General features: G+C 43.3%; 2 protein-coding genes across 5 annotated transcripts in view; one reads left to right on the forward strand and one right to left on the reverse strand.

The window, feature by feature from the left end:
- The window catches only part of LOC126398977 (hormonally up-regulated neu tumor-associated kinase), a 987429-nt gene that overhangs the window by 693451 nt on the left and 274016 nt on the right, over positions 1–19962 (reverse strand). The window lies entirely within an intron of this gene.
- The window catches only part of agbl5 (AGBL carboxypeptidase 5), a 230639-nt gene that overhangs the window by 176797 nt on the left and 33880 nt on the right, over positions 1–19962 (forward strand). Inside the window, exon 1 of one of the 3 annotated variants that reach the window (XM_050058665.1) lies at positions 14821–16174. The exons of the other annotated variants lie outside the window; for them this stretch is intronic. The gene's annotated coding sequence lies outside the window, so the exon portion shown is untranslated. Of the gene's footprint in view, positions 1–14820; positions 16175–19962 lie in introns of those variants that run through there. 3 annotated transcript variants of the gene reach the window in all.

Genomic DNA, 19962 nt, shown 5'->3' on the forward strand with positions numbered 1-19962 from the left:
TCAGAGGTGGTCTAGCCATACTCTGTCAGCTGTGTGTACGCTAATGTGTCCTGGCGTACATTGAAGAACTCAGCCTGCTCAGCTGATGTCCTCGCTTAGCTGACTCAAACATTTTGTTGCTGCACGTACACAGGTTAGGCACAGCACTGAAGGACTGTTCCCGGAGCCCTCTCCTCCCAGGCTGGCAGATGGTCAGTTCAATGTCTGCCTGGTTAGCACAAGCTAACATAGCAGCAGCTGTTAAAGGGTCCCAAAAAACTCAAACTGACACCAAGACAGCTCAACTGCTAATAACCATAAGGTAGCATTAGCCGTGATTATAAAAAAGGGAAAAAATATGAATTCAGATAGTGTACAGTTGTATTTATCTGTCTAATAAGGAAATATGTGTAAGAATATCACCTTGCTTAACATTTTGTAAGCTTATTTTGTTTAAGTGCTTTAGCATCACACACAAATACTGTCATATACCCTATGCCCTGGTGAAACTCCAGGAAAGTAAGAAGGTATGAAAAAATAGATACGGCCCAACACTGCTCAAAGATTCAGAGTCAGAGCTGTGATTGCCTGAACACGGCTTTAGACATAAAGGTGGCTGAGCTAGCAGCTAACAGTGCTAACAGAGCAAACAGCATTAACAACAGCAACGGAGCTAAGAGAGTTCACGTCAGGGTAAACGGAGGGTGGGCACTACTCATCCGCAACCATGCTGTTCTGGCACCATGAATTGGGATGTTGTAATCAGCGCTAACCACCATGTGAGTGCAGTGCAGTGTTGGGGATTAGCTAGCCATTGGGATACACACACACACACAGGGACTCACATGCTCTAACATGCACGCGCCACCAGACTGGCTGCCACAACAAATAACAGAGTAGCTCAGATTACAACACACACAAAGGTAGCATGCCTTCATTCTCGAACACATTCTCACTCTGACCTCGTCACATTTTAACATTTGGTCATGGACTTTCCACGTCCACATACGACATGAAAGGTACCCTGGGTGCGTTGGTTGTTGACATTCTAGGACGTCATGTCAAGTTCTGCCTGTTACATGCATTGTCTTCTTTCAAAACACACTTAAGTTTTCACAGGATATTTACAGTTTGCATACAGTCTCTTTCAAAATAAAAGCACTACATCAGTACAACACAGCAAATTGCAGCAAAGTTTTTTTTTTACTTCAACAACAGAAACATGTGGTAAGGTTTAGGAAAAAAGAACAGGGTTTGGCCTAATAATCTTAAGGTGCGGACGCACCAAACCGACAACAAAGAACTAGCGGCGACGAAAGCCAACTGTTGCGTCGTCTACGTCGCCTCACGTCGCCCTGTGTCAGTTGCATTTTAACACACTACACAGACTACATCCGACAAGCAGCACGTATGTTCTGCGCCTGCGTGAGAGAGAGCGGAGTAGAGAGTGGTACATCCTGTCAGCTGAGGGGTTTCCTATCTGTGCAGCTGAGCACCGCAGCACCTCCACGGACTGTTGCATCCAGACAGTCCCGGTGTTTCCTCCGCAGGCTCCACTTCACTCAGCTGCCCGATAAACCCGCTGCTTCTTCCCACTTTAACCTGAATAACAAACCAGGGCTCTGTGCTCCGGTTGGATCCAAACGGAGAGCCGGGGCTAGCTCAGAGACTAGCAGAGGCTAACTGGCTGTGCTTCCCTCCGGTCATGCTGCGGCTAACGCTCCGCTAGCCGCTCTCAGCTAGCTCCGGTTTGTTATTCAGGGGGAAGAAGCAGCGGATCTGTCGGGCAGCTGAGTGAAGTGGAGCCTGAGGAGGAAGCACCGGTTATCCCCGGTTTCACTAAAGGCAGATTCACTCGCTACAGGGGCGAGGGAATAAAACCTGAACAGCCAATCAGAGTGATCTCTCTCACCGACAAGCTCCGCCGCCGATTCAACATGCTCAATCGGCCGAAAAAGCCACTGACGCCGAAGTGCCGACAGTGCGGGACACACCGCAAAAACTAGGGCGACAGACGCTCATCAACGTCCTGACTTTGGTCGACGGCCGACCGTCGGCTTGGTGTGTCAGGGCCTTTAGGGGACACTGACACCGCTCTCCTGGTTGTAAGTCAGTGTTTGTTTGTCGCCGTGAAACTATAACAGCGACTGGCAGCATTTCATGCCAATGTTCAAGAACGGCTTTTTTTCAAAGGTGTCTGACGCCACAAGTCACCGAGTGAGACCGAGTTTGCATTCTCTGCTCAGGACGCCATTACTCCACTATGTCTTTACATAGCAGATAACTGATTGCTGCTATATTAATACTCTGAATGTTGCATACAGCTCATTTAAAATTGACTGGTGTTAGCAATTCTCAGCTCCAAGCTAAGCTCTGACCCAAACGCTCTCACTGTCCTCTCTTCAACTCAGTATAATGAAGAGAGTGAAAAGCTCCGTAGAGCTAGGAGGACTGCAGCTTTGGGTGATAACTCTCTGTGAGTTCACCACTACAGTCAACCCCTTTCACATTACACATAGTTATCTGATCCATCGCTGACATGTATAAATCTCATGTTATTTCGATGATATAGTCCAGCTCAGCTTTAATTCTTACATATAAACAAGTCTCTCCTTGAACTGCAGAGAGTCAAGACTACAGTTATAATGTCAAACTGAAACTGATCCTGGAGCTGCTCCATAGGCACTGAATAATTGAACAACAGCCAACTGTGACTGCCCCCGTGGTGATTTTACTGGGATATGTAGACATTTTATGATTCACAGCTGTAAGGCCTACAGTCAAATAAAACTCATTTGGATGTTAAATCTCAAACATTCTACGAGCCCACAGAGTCACACGCTAATTCAGTGTCGGCGGACCTCCTCCTGGAAGTGTCGTGAAATCATCAATTCAACACTCCATGCGGGGATTTCCATTTTAGGCAGGCAGCTGTCTGTGTTTGTGGATGGTGACTGTCCAAAATGATTTGGAAAGCACAAATCAAAGTCTCATAAAGGGTTTGCCTTTAAGTGCAGGGCCCACGGGAAACTTGACAGTAGCTGTTGTAGGCTTAAAAAAATGTTTCCATAACTGTACCACATTTTAACAGCTGTTCCAGGGACGAGAGCTGGCAACAGCCGTTTCCAAATCTTATCTAACACCAGTTCCTTTTTACCCTTTTCTTCCTTCATTTCCAGAAACAATCTACGATGTGTCCGATCCACCACATCTATCCAGCTCCAGGCAAAACTTTCAGAGACATTAGATTTACTAACTTGTCACTGGAAGCCCTGGGCCTCGTTGCCCTTCAGTTGAACCTCTCGAGTCAGCGCTGCCAGCCTTGCCAGCTGTGGAGACAACTGAAAAACTTCATTTGCAACTTCATTTGAAGCCTTTAATTAGGTACCACAAGCACTTGTACAGGGATAGTGTGACCAGTGAGCTCCAGACAGATGGCACCAGGGAAACAGTCATACATTTTCCACATGACCTAACTGAGGCATGTCATGTTTATATCCAGCTCAAATTGTTCATCACATTTAAGAAGCAAAATCATAGCGTAGCATTTTTTTTTAGCCATGCTAGCAGCGTGGCTCAAGGGACGGAAATGTCAGTGTTTCTGTCGGCTTGTGGTCCAGGTTTTCAAACTGTGAGGTGCAAAGATAGTGTGTGAGGTGAGAGGGACAGGTGCATGCTGCTGGTGCTCTAAAAACAACAGGAAGTCAGTTACTGTAGTTTGGGCCGCTGATGTGGCTCGCTCATTAACCCAACACAGTCAGCAGGAGCAGCAGCAGCTGTGGATGCAATAGACTTTTTTACTGCAGACATTTTGACTTGTCATCGCAGGAAAAGCTCAGGTGAAACAAATTCTTCAACAATGGCTGAGTTCCATCAAGTGTCCCAGCAAACCATACCAGGACCCTGGAACTAGCTCACCTAAATGGAATGCAGCTCAACTCAAATATATTTATAAAGCACATTTAAAAACAACTCACATTCACCAAAGTGCTGAACAAATGGAACAAGTGGCTAAAAACACGGACATGAGAGGCAACATAACTGTCAGGTACAGCTCACACATTCAGACACAACACACACAGGAACACGTCAGAGAAAGCCACGTCAGGGGGACACAAACACTAATGAATAAAAGTAGGTTTTGATCCTGGACTTAAACGAGTCAAAGCAGGGGCCAGATCTGATTGGGAGGGGGATGTTGTTCCACAGTTTGGGGGATGACACAGCAAAGGCATAATCACCCCTGAGCTTGAATCTGGAGCGTGGGACAGCCAGGAGCCCCAGGTCAGCTGAATAAGGGGTTAGGAGGTCTGCGATGTAGGATGGGGCCAGACCATTAGGGGTTTTGTAAACAAACTGGGGAACCTTAAAATCAGTTTGGAAAACCTTAAAGTCAGTGCAGTCATTTGTAATGTTATCAGTTAGACCTAAAGGTAATTTTCCTACTATGGTATGCTAAAATGTAAATACATGTCTGACCCATTATGTTCACTTTCAGGTACATTCTTGTATTTTGGGTTTCTATTAAAACAAAAAAAACATTATTTTCCTCAAACTGTCTGAAACGCTCTGTTTTAGCGTTTGTCTCCTCAAGCCCCCCCTCCCGAAAAAGACAAGTCTGCTCTGATTGGTCAGCGTTTCTGGGTCTGCCGCATCTCCACATCTCTGCGCTGCCATTGCAGCCAAGTATCGACAACATAGTGTTGTGTTCACACCAAACGCAATGCAAATTTTTGCAGCGTTCAAGTTTTAACACTAGAATATTTTGTGTTGACTCACGTCATAGATGCGAATAACTTGCGTCATATGCGCATGGAATTGCTGAATTTGATGTATGAACTTCCACAGGTATGTCCTCAGTGTCTTACATCCCCCAGAGGATCTCAGTGCTGATTGGCTATGGCGATTGGCTATCGCGGTTTACAACTCTCACTAAACGTATGAAGCGAAATCACGCTACTTGCTTGATTCACGCCACTTAATTTGTGGATTTTGCATCACATGCATTGCACCATTTGCACCGCTCGGCAGTATTTTTGCATCTAATCAAGTCTTTACATGAAATTAACTCCTGCAAATTGTTTTATTTGCGCCGGGTGTGAACACAACATTGTAGAGAATAGCGGCATTTGCTACCGTGATTATTGTTACGCCCCGGTCTAGGGGTGTGGGTGCGTAACATAAGGACACACAGGAACACGGGAGTAAATGTACAGCTGAGCAATTTATTGCTACACACTCCAAAAACACACTGTACAATATGGCACACAAATGGAGCAATTAACGTCAGGGTGAACCCAGGCCAAAACAACAAACAAAAATTAACCTGTCTACCGACCGGCGAAATAACTGATTCCTAATGAAAACAAAAGAAACAAAAATGCAATACTAGGCCTAACTCCCTAGGCTAACGAAAAACATGAGAAAACAGGTATAACAAAAATAGCAGCTCACCCCTACGCTCCGTGCAAACAATAATATGTGACAGTGACTATTTACAATATATACACAAACGACTCAGTTGGCCCTAAGGCGCTGGTCTTAACAAAAGAATTAATTATTTAGCAAGCAAGCTAAATAATCACACGTGGGTCACACAACAAAGTACTTCTAAATCACTAATCAAAGCCTCTTAACCAATATCTTTACAACCAGACATGATCCAGCAGGAATACGATCCAAAATGGTGGAAAAATCCCCAATATCAGCAGCCAAGATTACGTGTTTCTCTGATGTTAGCATGTAGCTACATGTAGCAGTGTACCTACAGCTGGAGGACTGACTATGTATAGCTGCACTTTCTCCCATAAAAAAATCACCAATAAAAGCTTGTAAATGTCATGTTCTAGCAGGAATATAATCTGATATTGGGAAAGAAACAACATTGGCAACCAAAATTACGTTTCCCTGACGTTAGCGTGTAGCTACATGTAGCTTAATGTAGCAGTGTAGGCTAAGGTTAACACTTGTAGTAGCGTGCCTGGCGCAGATGACCATATAAAATAATTCATTATGCCCTGATGTCAGCTTGTAGCTAAAGAAGAGAAAAAACATTGGAAACAGTATTCACAACGGTCTCAAGCCTGAGGGTTTCACTCACAAGGACACAACATAAGTAAAAGCATAAAAGGTCCTCATTTTTAGCTGGTAACTAGCTTCTAGCGCTCCAGACCACTTTGTTGAAAGAACGATGGTGAGGCGTTCGGGTGCTTTTCACCAACAATGGCTTTATTGTAGTCTTCAGTAGCCCTGAGCTTACCTAGACACTTAATTATACTGCCATCATCACTTGTTGCCACATGTGGTTTTCACCATGACACCCCTTAGAGAGCTGCTTACCACCTCATACAATGTCACACATTCACAGGTTACCCACAAGGCCACCGCCCTTAAAGGGGAAAAGGGTGAACCGGTAACACTCTGCCTGGCTCAAGTGACGCGCCGCTCCATTGTAGCGTCAGTATGAGAGAAAGCTAATGACAGCATTTGGCCTGCATTTCAAGGTAACAGAGAGTGTTGTCAAGATATACCTGAAGGCCCAAGGTCTCATAAAGACAAAGGCAAGAGAGGCACGTACCATTGTGGAAATGCTCACATACACATTCATAAGATATGATTTAAGATGCAGTGAAGATGGTGACAGTGTAGTGTTATTAAAAGTAGTGCTGCACCTGACTAAGAATATTCCTAGTCGACCAATAGTCATTATTCAGAGCCATTAGTCGACTAGTCTCCTGCATGTTTGCGATATTTGAGTTGAAGGTGTGAGAAAGAATAGTATCAGTAACATTGTTAACACTGTGCTACATTACAGAGAAATACAAAACCGTACTAATGAACCTTCATTAATATAGGCCTATATTTTATCTACAAGTGCACGTCACACACTGAGCGAGCCGCCTGTTAATGACGCTGTGGGCTAATGGGCATGTAGCTACTTCCATGTTTCAGATGATACGTCATGTTTGTAGTCGACCAATGAAGATGAGTTTACATATCACCTTGGGTTCGTCCTTCACCTTCTCAAAATGATCCCACACTTTGGATTTCCTGCCCGACATGTTATTAACTAGCCTGTGGAATAACCGCAGGTGCCAGCCCTGGAAATTAACCTGACGAGGACACTTCCTGTGTCTGTCCTTTCAAATTAAAGTCCCACATGGTCCAGTCATATAGGTTTGGATTTATTTTGAGAAGGCGCAGCTCCGTATAGAGTTTGGTTGGAACGTTTGGTTGACTGTTAGGGGGCAGCCTTAATTAAAAGATGTGTGTGTATTGATTAGATTAATGGCCATGACATTTGGTATATTCATTCACTTTGGTGATCATGTGACTTTCTTCTGGCTCCATCACCACGTCACAATTTCAATTTGTCCCACACTTTGGATTATGACTTAACACCTTAGCATGCTAACCAGATGGTGACCAGATTATACCTGCTACACGTCAGCACGTTAGCATAGCCACTGTAAGCATGTTGACACCCTGCCATTAGCATTTAGCTCAGAGCACCACAGTGCCTCAGCACAGCCTCACAGAGCAGCTAGCATGTCTGTTGATCTTCTCTGACAACATTATTTGAATGCAGCCCTGCACCGTTCACTGCTTCCTCCTTCAGTCTGCGTCTCAATTAGTCTGAGGAGTATTTAGGACCCTCCTGCTGGGATATGGCTGCATCTCTGTTGATTCTGCTGTTTCCTCGGGCCCTGGGTGCCTTTCATGTGAGATCCTGTAGGTGCGTCAGATGTGTGTGTTAAGTTAAAACTGTTTTCATGCAGCTGTATCTACTGGTTATTTTGCAAAGCAGTGGCCACAGAAGAATCACACTGCTGTGAAACTGTTTAAGTGTTTGCATCTATTGTAACTAACATGAAGGCAAGCTGGCGTCAATTTAAACTTTTTATATCATTATTTGCATTGAAGGGAATTATCTCAAAGGTAAGATTTAATGAAAGGCAATTAACCTGATGAGAGAATCTGAATTTTAAATGACAGTATCACCAATAACAAGCAAAAAAAGTTAAGTTTTTTTCCCACGAGTCTACAAATGAAGACACACACTTAGTCTGGAGTTGGTTGCGACTGTGCCATCCTGCTATTTGTGTTCCTTAATGACTTCCTAATTCCTCATCAGTGGGTAGCTAGCCTCCACAGCAGGCAGACAGAGAGCGGTGGCAGGGTGCCATCATGGAACAGGTGGTCTTCCATGTTGTGCTTATGGTGTCCGTAGGCCTCAGTTACATCCTTTAGGTGGCTTTTAAATTGGGAGCATTTCAGAGGGTTCAGTGCTTCGCCCTGAGCTGAGCGTTTTCTGCTTACACTGTTGAACGCCTGACTTTGACTGCAGATGCTGATTCATTTGTGGCTGCTGCTGTCTTGGCTGGCTTGGTTTTTTAACCAGAGGCGGAGTGGAGGGGGGGCTCCTGGGGCCCCAGCCCCGAATGATTACTCAACATCCTTGAATCTTTGAGGTTTTTAAAATCGATTGACTTTGTGTCATTCAGATGATTATATATGCTCATGTTCTTTATGACTGGGTAAATGTTCTTCTGTTGGTCTAATATTCAGTTTAGAGTTTGAAGACCAAATTGTTGCGGATCTTTAATTTGTAATTAAAGCAGCCCAGGTTATTATGGCATGGATTCTAGGGCTGCCCCCGACTAAGAATTTTCCTAGTCAACCAGTAGTCGTCATTTAGAGCCATTAGTGGACCAGTCTCCTGCATGTTTCTGATATGAATGTAATGTAAATTAACCTGATGAGGACACTGTGTCTGTCCTTTCAAATTAAAGTCACACATGGTCCAGTCATATAGATTTGGATTTATTTTGACAAAGTGCAGCTCCGTATAAAGTTTAAGGTTTGTTTTATGTTGTTTTTTTCTGTGTCTAAGCGACCAATGAAATCTTGCCAACTAATAACCTTTCTGGTTGACTAACGTTTGGTCGACTGTTAGGGGGCAGCCCTAAGAGCAACAGGCTACAGGTCATTTTCGATGGAAGCCGGTGACATGAAGCTAAAACTGATGCCCGACACTAGTTTGTGCCAGGATATACTGCATCTCCACACTGTTGGACGGTACTGCATGCACGCACACATGCAGAGAAAGGTCATTTGTTTACCTCGATCAGCTGTCGACAGCTTTTTAAATGTTTTGGCTTTTTATAGTGAGTTTGTTGCTGTCATGACATCCGTTAAGGTTATTAATGAAATATCACATGCAATTTTATGGTGGCGTTGAAGCTATCTCTGTGTTGCTGAGTGACACAGAAACAACTGAATCATGCTGACATTACCACGGTTTTGAGTAAGTACTAATTCTGGTTTTGGCAACATGTAAATCTGGTGCCTGTATTCAAAGCCTGCAGGTATTGTATTTTTGAAGCTTTATTTAAAAGAGGGATGACTTTTGTCAAGTTTTCCATCAGAGTAAGGCGACATCACTCCTCAAATCCGCCTCTGACAGCTTCATATATTACAACAAAATGACAGAAAATTCAGTGTTTACAGTTTTATTTAGACAGTGTGTACAGTGCATATTTTTTTAAAAAAGTATTTAAGTGTTTTCTTTTTGCAAAAAAATAATATCTCTGTTTTTCTTTATTTCACATTTTCCTGTGCACTCAGGGAAATACAATCAGTCTGGTTGTGGTTGATTCATTTGTTGCAAATGAACTCATTTACAGTTAGTTACAGTTAATACAATGCAGAGTAAACACAATAACGCCGGGTTCAGACTGTATGATGTCAGCCCAGAAACAAAAGGAAAATAAATAATAAGAATAGAATGAAAAGAAAAAAGATGGTTGGTTGATGGAGGGTGAGGATGTAGTTATTATGTAGCAGATACACTGACACATTTCAACAACACTGTGGTTAACATGTGGTCGGGTTTAGGCTCAAAAAACACATGGTTATGGTTAGATCATGTTTTGGCTTAAAAAATACCCAGTTTTGGGGGCACAGTGTCACTTTTTGTGGACTGTCCCCACTAGAAAAACAGCGTGGTGTGCTACAAAACACCCATGTTTGGTGCCTGAGAAGCTGCTAAAAAATAGCAAGAGATTGCTACCGAGCACCTATGTTCGGTGCTTAAAAAGTCACCAGAAAAAAAGGCAAAAGCTTGCTACAAAACACCCACATTTGGTATGTAAGACGCTTCTGGAAAAGCAGCAGTAGTCACTACAGATCACTAAAGGATCAGGGGCACAACCTTGGCAGGAAATGCAGCAATGTCTCCGTTAAAATCACTCTCCATTGCACTAGCCCCGCTGGAGAAAAAAAGCTGCCTAAAAAGCCGCTGGAAAAACAGCATTAAGTAGCTCCAAAACACCCACGTTCTGTGTCTAAAAAGCTGCTGGAAACACAGTGAGGGATCTCTACAAAACACACGTTTGGTGCCTTACAATCTGCTGTTAAAACATCAACAGGTTGCTACAAAAAAAGCCTACATTTGGTGCTTACGTAGCTGCTGGAAACACAGCTATGAGTCACTACAGATTACTAAAACATCATGTTTTAGCTTAAAATACCCGGTTTTGGGGCACAATCTCCCAGTTAAAAAACAATCACTTTTCGTGGCACTATCCCCGCTGGAACACAACAATGGGTCACTACAAAACGCCCATGTTTGGTAACTAAGAAGCACAATCTTGGCAGGAAATGCAGCATTATCTCATTAAAAAACAATCACTTTTCATGGCACTAGCCCTGCTGGAAAAACAGCACAGTTTTCCATGGAACGCCCATGTTTGGTGCCTAAAAAGCCGCTGGAAAGACAGCAATGACTCACTAAAGAACAAACACTTCTGTTGTCTGTTGGTTTTGAACAGTGTTCTGCAGCTCACCGGATGTCCCTCCTAGATGGCACGCCATCAACCGTCCCCTCCACCTGACAATGACAAAGCCAGCTCACAAACTTCCACTTTAGAAATGTTGATATGAACATAAACATGCAAATGTAACATATTTGTTGTTTGCAGGGATGTACAGTGTCAACATTTTCTTCTTGCAACTGGGTTGAAAGGTCACCAATGGGTGCCATAAAAACAGTATTTAGAAAGGGATCAGCTACCACACTGTCTAGTTCAGCGTTTTGCATGTACATGTATGAAAAACAAAATTTCTGTACCAAATACCAACTCTTAATTGTTGGTATTAACTGTGATGTGCTCAGTATTTTATTATAAGCCTGATAAATAAAGTGTTTATTGATGGAACCAGCTTCAAAACTGTCGCCATTTCCAGTGATTAAAAGTAATTTACAGCATCATACACTCTGAAATGGAGACAAAAAAGAATCCTGACAGTCGGAAGTCTCTTCCAGCTGCAGTGTACCACATTCCTTCAAGGAAAAACTGACACCGACACACATCCCAGTGAGCCTGTCCGCCATGACACCTCTCCTCCACCACGCTGGTCAGATCACTCAGAGCAACATAACAGTACACATCTACCAGGCCTCCTCTGATCTCACCCGGGAAGGAGACAATACTTTTCATATCAATACCCTGTCATCTCACAATGTGGCATCTTCCCCCTTTGAAGGCACAGTAGCATTGTTGCAGCTCCTCAGATGTGAAACTCTCGCTTTTATCATCCTGTTTTGGGCAAGGAGGAGAGGAGTGGGAGATGAAGGAAGCGATTTCTTTTTAACTTGGACCCACCAAAGTGGAAAGAAACGGCGTGTTGACAGGTGTGTGAAAGGAGTGCTGCTGGGTCAACTGGGGAACTTCAGAGACCAGTTTAGAAGGCTTCATAAAGTCTCTCCGAAGAGGAGGAGGAGCAGCGCTCGCGAATCAGAAGTCAGCATGGAAGGCGAGTTTCTATGGATGCCTGCACATGCTTTTACCATAGATTATTGTTCCTTCAGATCTTGCCACATAATGAAAGGCTTGCTAACGTGCCACCAAAGACAGCTTAAGACAGAAGCCGGAGAGATTTGCTCCTTGTCCTGAATTACCAGCCAGCTGTAAACTACAAGTCCCATTCCACAGCAGGAGGATCACTCCTCCCATTAGCCTTGGCATAGTGCCGACTGCAAATGTGAGATCCGTGGTCGTCAGGAGGCCCAGTTGGGACAAGACCCTCTGTCACTCACGGCGACACATGTCATAAACTCATTGTCTTGCCATCAATCCGGGGACCTAACCACCTCCACAGCAGATGGAGACCCAGCAGGAAGACAAGGGGCCATGCCCTGAGCCTCTGCCCCACACAGAGTGCACACGGCGGGAGTAAGAGGGGCCACAACTATCGGGGAGCCCCATACCCTGGATTGGACCTCCTGTGGCTACACCTCTGGATGAAGTCCTAATGTTGTCCATGATTAATTAGAGATAAATGTAAATACGCCGTTACTGCTGTGTAAGGAAACTGGCTCGCTCCTGACACGGCCTATTGTCTAACTATTTAAAAGTTTGTCTCTTTCTTCTGCTTCTTTTTGTGTCAGCAATTACTTTGCATCAATCAGTAAATACATAAAAATCTGGAGCCGCAGTGAGCAACATCCCTCCCGACTTGAGGAAATAATAGCGATAAACACGGTCTGTGAGGGATAAAGATGTCTCGCCTCCCCTGAATGGGGACATGTAATGATATTCATAAAGAGATCACCTACTGGGGACACAGGAAAAACTGTTCCTAAGCAACAACATACACGCTCCTACAAGCTACATCCTGGGAAATTTTGACCGGATTGGGATGCAAACAACAGAAAACCCTTAACTAGGCCATGTTATGAGTCTGCTCCCTATGGCTGAGTGTCTGGGTGTCTCGTCTGGCACAGATCCCCCCCGACTAATGATACATACTGTATTTCAACTAAAGACAATAAAGAGAACACAGGCAAGCTTGTGGTTTGTTACTAAACCAAATCTAACCATTGTTACTCAGTTCAAAATGAATTTACAAGTCAAATAATATTCATCAAAGGGTAAAGGTCACAGAGGTGGTACCTTTTAAAGGGACAGTTTGGATTCTTTGAATTTTCCCACTAAAATTAGTGTATATGCAGGTTTTTTAAACACGGGAAACGCTTAAAATAGGCGATCGACTCCCATCACTATTGGACCAGAGTCGGGTACACAGCTCTGCAGCAGACAGGTATACCTTTCTGTATTTTTATGCCTCGGCGTCGGTGATAGTTGTGGCCAGAGGCATCATGATTTTTCTGTCCAACTGTCCTATAGTCCGTCCTATTCTTGTGAACACAATATCTCAATAACTACATAGAATTTCTTCATTTTGGCACAAACGTCCACTTGGACTCAACGGTGAACTGATTCGATTTTGGTGGTCAGAGGTCAAGGTCATTGTGACCTTGCATCCACGTTATTCTCATGGACACAATATCTCAAGGCGGCCTTGAAGTTTGGTGCAAACGTCCACCTGAACTCAGGAATGAATTAATTAGAATTTGGTGGTTGAGGCTCAAAGGTCAAGGTCACTGTGACCTCACAAAACATGTTTTTGGCCATAACTTTGGAATTCATGTGGTAATCATGACAACATTTCACAAAAATGTCTAACAGGATAAAATGAAGAGATGACATTTTATATCCAAAAGGTCAGAGGTCAACTCCGCTGTGACATAATGTTCTGCATGAAACACTTTTCAACGTCATATCTCAGGAACAGAAGAGAGGACATTTGGTCAGATACTGAATTGGTGACACTAATCTTGGGCGTCCATCTTGAAACTGTGCAGATCGTATAGATCTTCTGTGTGCCAGGTTGGAGGTGTGTGTGAAGCCTCAGTGTTTTCACAGATGGGGATGGGTAATTCCTTTATTTTTTTCTGGTGCATCACATTTGACATCACAGACGGAAAACAGGTTAGTAAACTGTAGGAAGCAGCAAGGAGGCCAGTGAAAACGTGAAGGTGTTTAGGTGTTTACTTTTTTAACATTTATATATATCTCACGCAAGGTTTGATCACTGCGTGGGTATTTTTTGATGATATTTTATGGCAGCCAGTCATTACGTCGTACCGACAAAGGGGCTAAAACTATTGCGTCCACCCGGGTTTCATATTTCCAACACTGCCAGTTGAAGCCAATCAGAGCTGGAGCTGATAGATACCCGTGACTACTGCAGAGTCATTTGACCTTGGGGTAAATGCCTGCTTAAACCTTTCTGATTAAATAAAAAAGCCAGATGTTAGTAGGTTTTTTGTCCAGTGGGAAAGAGGACTCTATAGTAGATGTCTGTTGGCACAACCCCAGTTTGCATTAGTTGCAGGAGTGTCAACACGGAAGCTACGCAATGTTCTGCTGTGGACAGGGGCAGCGGCAAATGTGTTTTAGCCACCTGAAAAAGTCTATATCAATTTAAGTGGACGGTATATTGACAACATTTTCAATGCTTTACCTTACCGTCAGACAGCTCTTTCCAACTCTGAAAGACCAGGCTCTGTTGACAAAAACAGTCATTTTGGCTCGCTATAAAACAGTAGCTGACAATAACACAAACAATATAACTGATCGAGGCAGCTGTAGACCAGCAGCTCCTGTGTTCAGCCATGTTAAATTACTGGTTTCCTCAATGAAGTATGGCTTTGAAGCTAGCCATATAACGGCTTCAGTTCCTCGTTGGAAATCACTGTCTTAAATTGAGGTAAAGCAAAAATATTCTAAATATAATTTACACTTAAACTGGTATCGATTTTTTGTAGGTGGTTAGAATATATTTTGTTGCTTCCCTCGTCCACAGCAGTACATTAATCAGCCTCCGTCTCTGACTCCAGCCTGCTTCTCCAAACTGGGTGCATGCCGACTGACATCTACTGTATGTAATACACTGACTTTGGATAAGTACCTCATACAACCCACTTCAAAAAATCCGAACTCTCCCTTTAAGCTCTTTTTAAAAAGACCCGTACAACTTACTGCACGCTAAACGCACACTTTAAAGGTCAAGATTTGGTCAACCCAACTATCTAATTCCTTCTCTCCCCTCCAGCACTCAGAGGCCATTTCACATTATCAGTTGATGAGGAAACTCTGATGGCCCCGGTGCATTAAAGAAGTCTTACGTCCATTTAATTTAATTAATTGGTGAGTTCTGCCCTCAAATTTGTGTCGTGGGATTACTGAGTGTCAGTTTGGTGAGGAGGAAAATCACAAAGCCAAAGAGGAGAGTGGGAGTCTTTTGAAAAAACATGAAAATATGAAACTAGCTCATGAGGCAGTCTGTTGTATTTTCTTCTGAGGATGTTATTTACATCTGGTATAGAAAGGCTTTAGACACTTAAACGCACCGTCTTGCCGCCTTTCGCTGTATTGCATGCATTTAATGGTGTTAGATTAAGTGTGATTTTTTTGTGGTACTCAAATCTTAAGCGTACTTGCTGTTACCCTCTTCATCTGAAAAGGCCTAAAAACAATTACCGTTCAATAATGAGTGATGTTTGTTTCTCCCTGTCATTAATTACAGTTAATCAAAGACAGCAGATGACTTAAAAGCGCCACTCTGCAAAGAGCTCCCAGAGGTCAACTGACAAAACATTATCCTCTGGGTACAGCACTTCCAGGAAAATGATCAAACAACAGCACGAAAAGCAAAAGCAAAAAAAAAAAATACACATTTTTAAAGGACGGCGTGATAGATCGTCCTCGCAAATGCGTCACAAAATTATTAATCAGCACCTCACTACTATTATCTGCTCCCCAAATCAACACATTAAGGTGAAAAATGCAGGCGTTCAAAATCCTTATTTTCTTTCCATGAGGACTCGACCATTTATAAAAAGATTAGGGAAGGTAAAGATGCTCCCTTAACTCTAATGTGCATCAGCTCTTGCTGTCACCAAGTGACGAGTCTTTGAACGGTGTGTCTGTGTATCCAGTCCTTTGCCATGGTTGAGGAAGAGGCCAGCAGAAAGGCTTCATTGCCCTCTTGTGGTGAAAACGTGACATCTATCCTGCTCTGTCAGTCTGCCTTTCAGGAGGCCTTCTATGAATCACAGCATGAATACTGTATGTGAGGATGTTTGTCATATGGAGACCATGACAAGGTAGGAAAGAGAAGACGTGTGTGCAGCTAGAGGGAACTGAGAAGTTTCCACTCTTAATTCTGTGCTCGACCTGAAGAGTTGAGTTTTGATTGCACATTTCACAGCTGTAACAGACTGCGGGGCCGTGAGGCAGGTCGGACAGCTCGACAGTGGGCCGACTGAGAGGAAACCAACAGTGAGGTAAGTCACAAAATGTCAATGTTTTTTCCACTGTGAAAAGTTGTGGATGGTACCAGTGGAAGCGTTCCGTAGCGTCCCCATGTTTGGTCCCCCCTCTGTTGGGGTACCTAGCACACAGATCTGGTACTAAAAGGTGGAGCTGTGAACACTGCAGTCTGATTGGTCAGTAGAGGACGGTCACTCTGCTCAGGGCTGAGTTGTGTCTGGTTTTGAGGCTCATGTAACCACTGTTCATACTGTGGAGAGTTTTATTAGTAAACTGTAACTATAAAATGAAAGGATGTTTTGCTGCCTCTCACAGCAGCTGGAGTCTGAGAAAAAATAACTTCATTCACTGGGCCGACTGCCGGTGACTTTTAAGGTGGAACATTAACTTCATTCACTGGGCCGACTGCCGGTGACTTTTAAGGTGGAACATTTACTTGTAATGTTACTAGTTGATGACGTGAATCCATCAGCACACCTTAAAATATAATTTAAAAATATATATTAATTTTGACTGGATGATGTGAGCTGCATATCTTCTAATCCTCACTTGGAGGTCGCGAAGCGGGCTACAGCAACACTAAACCCCTGAGCTTGCCTGAGAAGGACTAAATGCACAAAGCTGCTATTTTTGAATATCCCATGGAGAGAGACTCTCACTGCAGCCAGTTCTATTTTGTTCTGAAAATGTGGGCGTGCAGCCTCGTTCTGTGGACGATAAACCAGGTGCAGACTGATAAAGGAGGAAATACAGCGAGTGCCATGTCCAAAGGGTTACTGTTTGTTCCAAAGGTACCATACTGAAAATGTTTGGTGGAAACGGGGCTACACTGAGTGAAACACCTGTAGAGGACTCAGAGCAGCGTTTGGCTCGGCTCCTCATCAGATTTACTCTACACTGTAAACCCCAATCCATCCATGGCACAGAATGTTAGTATAAAGTCTACACAAATGCCCCTGATTGTCATAATGACAAAAATTTTATGCTCACTTAACACAAAAACCCCTTCTGAGCTCGACATAGTTTTTTATGTTAAGTCAACAGTTTTTGAGTCTTGAGTTGACAGGATAAGGGCCCGATGAAGACCTGAACACAAGCTACATTCACAGAGGCTTCAATCTGCTAAACAGCCTCGTCCTGTATTAGAACATTACACAAATAAAACAACCAGAGAGCTGAGAGAGCAACAGCAAAGAGTCAGGAAGAAGAGAAGACAGAAAAGGGGCTCCCTTAAGGTAAAAGACTCTGTGGGCCCCACGATGCAGAAGATCTGGTTAATTTTTATACCTTTGTGGCTTCGCGCACCACGGAGCAACTTTCACAGAAATAAACGACACTGTATCCAGTTCTTTTTATACACTCGTGCACACGACCCACCACAAAACCACTACTTGTGATTTTTACACTTTGGGTTTTGTATAAATTAGACAAATGAGACATAATAAGCTAAGCTAACTGCCTGCTGGCTGTAGCTTCATATTTACTGTACAGACACAAGTTCTTGTTAAACTCTTGGCAAGAAGACAAAGAAGCATATTTTTAAAATAAAATGACTGCAAACATTTGAGATATTTTCACACCAGAATCAGTTTGGTGCACCTTGTCAGCTGTGACCTTCTTGGCTGGTGTCTCAGAGTGAGACCAGCCTTTTCTCCTCGTGGCAGGTCGGCCTGAGCTGACAGCAGGTGGTGTGTGACTCACTGAAACAGCGTCAGAGATTTGACGGCCAACTGGAAGCTTCGGTTTTGGACTGAAAACTTTTGTGCGTTCACCATCAGGCATCTCCCAGCTGAGACTGTCCCTGTTCATGTCTGTGGGTGACGTGGTCGTCCTTTCTTTGTGTATCTTACCAGACTGCAACAACACAAAATAGAAATATGATTTAGAATTTCGCACAACATTGTACCATTTTTACTGGATTTAGAAAAGTCAAAAATCGTACCTGTATACTTGAAGGACAGGAGGACAGAATGCCAGGTCTGCTTTTAGGTTTTTAGACCCTCAATATGAAAGACAAGTCCACTCAGGCACCTTTCTCAAACACACAGACACACAGGACAATGAGTAGATGAAGTAAACACATCTAACAACCAAAAAAGGGAATTAATACTTTGTTCCAGCAAACTGAGAGTAAATATATAGCATAAGAACAAAGAACTGAAATTAACATTATTCACTCAAGGGCTAATGCTCCTGGGAACTTCCTGCCATAATTAAAATACAACCATAAACTCCTGTGTCCTTACTTTGGCGTTGCCCTTCCTGGATCCAGGGAAGGACTGTAGATTAATGTGGGCCTGTGAAATGTGCACATTTCTCCCCAGAAATTCCCAGCAGGAGTCTGATTTTAGACTCCGCCGGGCCGACCCTGACACAGTGAACAAAATATAATTTTCAGGAAGCACTACAGTAGGTGGAAATAAAATATTAACACTGTTTTCTCCTTCAGCGAGAACACGAACAAGAAGCATTCTCACCCAAATCCATGAGATTGTCTACGGAAATGTCGACGTTTGCTCCGGTTTTCCTCCTCATTTCCTTTGCTCTGTGTACTCGCCATTCGACATGCTGCTTCTCTGCGGCTGAAGTAACTTGCAACAGAATGTAATGTCTTAAAAACATAAGAGACGGAACAGCTGCACGGATGTTACAGCAATGTGCCTTCGCACAAAGGCTGGCATCTTACTTGTACCAATAGTCATAGTGGAGGGAACATCTGATCAATATTTAAAGCAGGCCAAGTTACAGAAGAGTGTGTAACACCACTACACAGATGGATACTAGTTTTCATCATGTTATTATGAAATCTAAACGTAACATATCGAACTATTTAAAAAGACAACCTATGGTGACTGTTTCAAAAGGTAAGTGACTCCTGTAATGAATCAGTATATTAAATCTCAACAACACAACTTTTGAAATCTTAATCATCAGCCATATCAAAGATACTGCCAGTCCTGACTCTTCAATCGACTCTTCACTGGGTCCCGGCTTGGACGCAGACTGGCCAACCATAACGTAGCATCAGGCCAGCTCAGACCAGGGTCCGACTAGCCTCGCGTCACCAGGCTCTTCACATACGGCGAAGAGCCTGGTTTCCATTCACTCTGAATTTTGTCTGGATTCTGGTTCCGGTCTGGAGAGCAGATCCGGAATTCACCAAAAACACCAAAGTAAAAGTGTTCATCAAAGTAAAAATTTAAATTCTGGCGCACCATCATCTCGTCGCATCCTCTTTCACCGTTTTGACAGGTGTAACATTATCAGGCAGCGACGTTGGCGATGCCATATTGTTGTTGTGGTTGTTGTTGTGGTTGATAGAGCATGCTACATGGCGAGTATCACAGTTTTCTTCTCTCTACCGCCCCCACCGCCCCAAACTTTATCGAAAAAATGCATTTACAACCTACAGGTATAATGTACAAAACTACGATCAAGTGCCTATTAAATAAAACAGACAACTAAAACAGACAATAACTTGTAATACAATTAAATACAATAAAAGAAAAAGGTTAACTTAAGGGCTTGGGGCTTTTCTTGTAAATTATATTCTTTAAAAAAATAAAAAGGTTCACCGCATTTTTATTAGCTTGGTGCTTTTATTTTGACGGAAAGGCGCATCAATCGAATTCTGGATCCTGTCTCTCTCGCCCTGGTTCCGGTTGCTTACCAAAACGACCACTAAACGGCCCCAGACTAGGGTCCGACAACAACACAGCTGTGCTCCATTGACTCTAATGCAGTCGTTTCAGATTTCCTTCATTTTCAGGCTGGTTTTGTGGATTTGGAGCTAAATGTTGTG

The sequence above is a fragment of the Epinephelus moara genome, chromosome 12, assembly GCF_006386435.1.
Source record: "Epinephelus moara isolate mb chromosome 12, YSFRI_EMoa_1.0, whole genome shotgun sequence".
NCBI lineage: Eukaryota > Metazoa > Chordata > Actinopteri > Perciformes > Serranidae > Epinephelus > Epinephelus moara.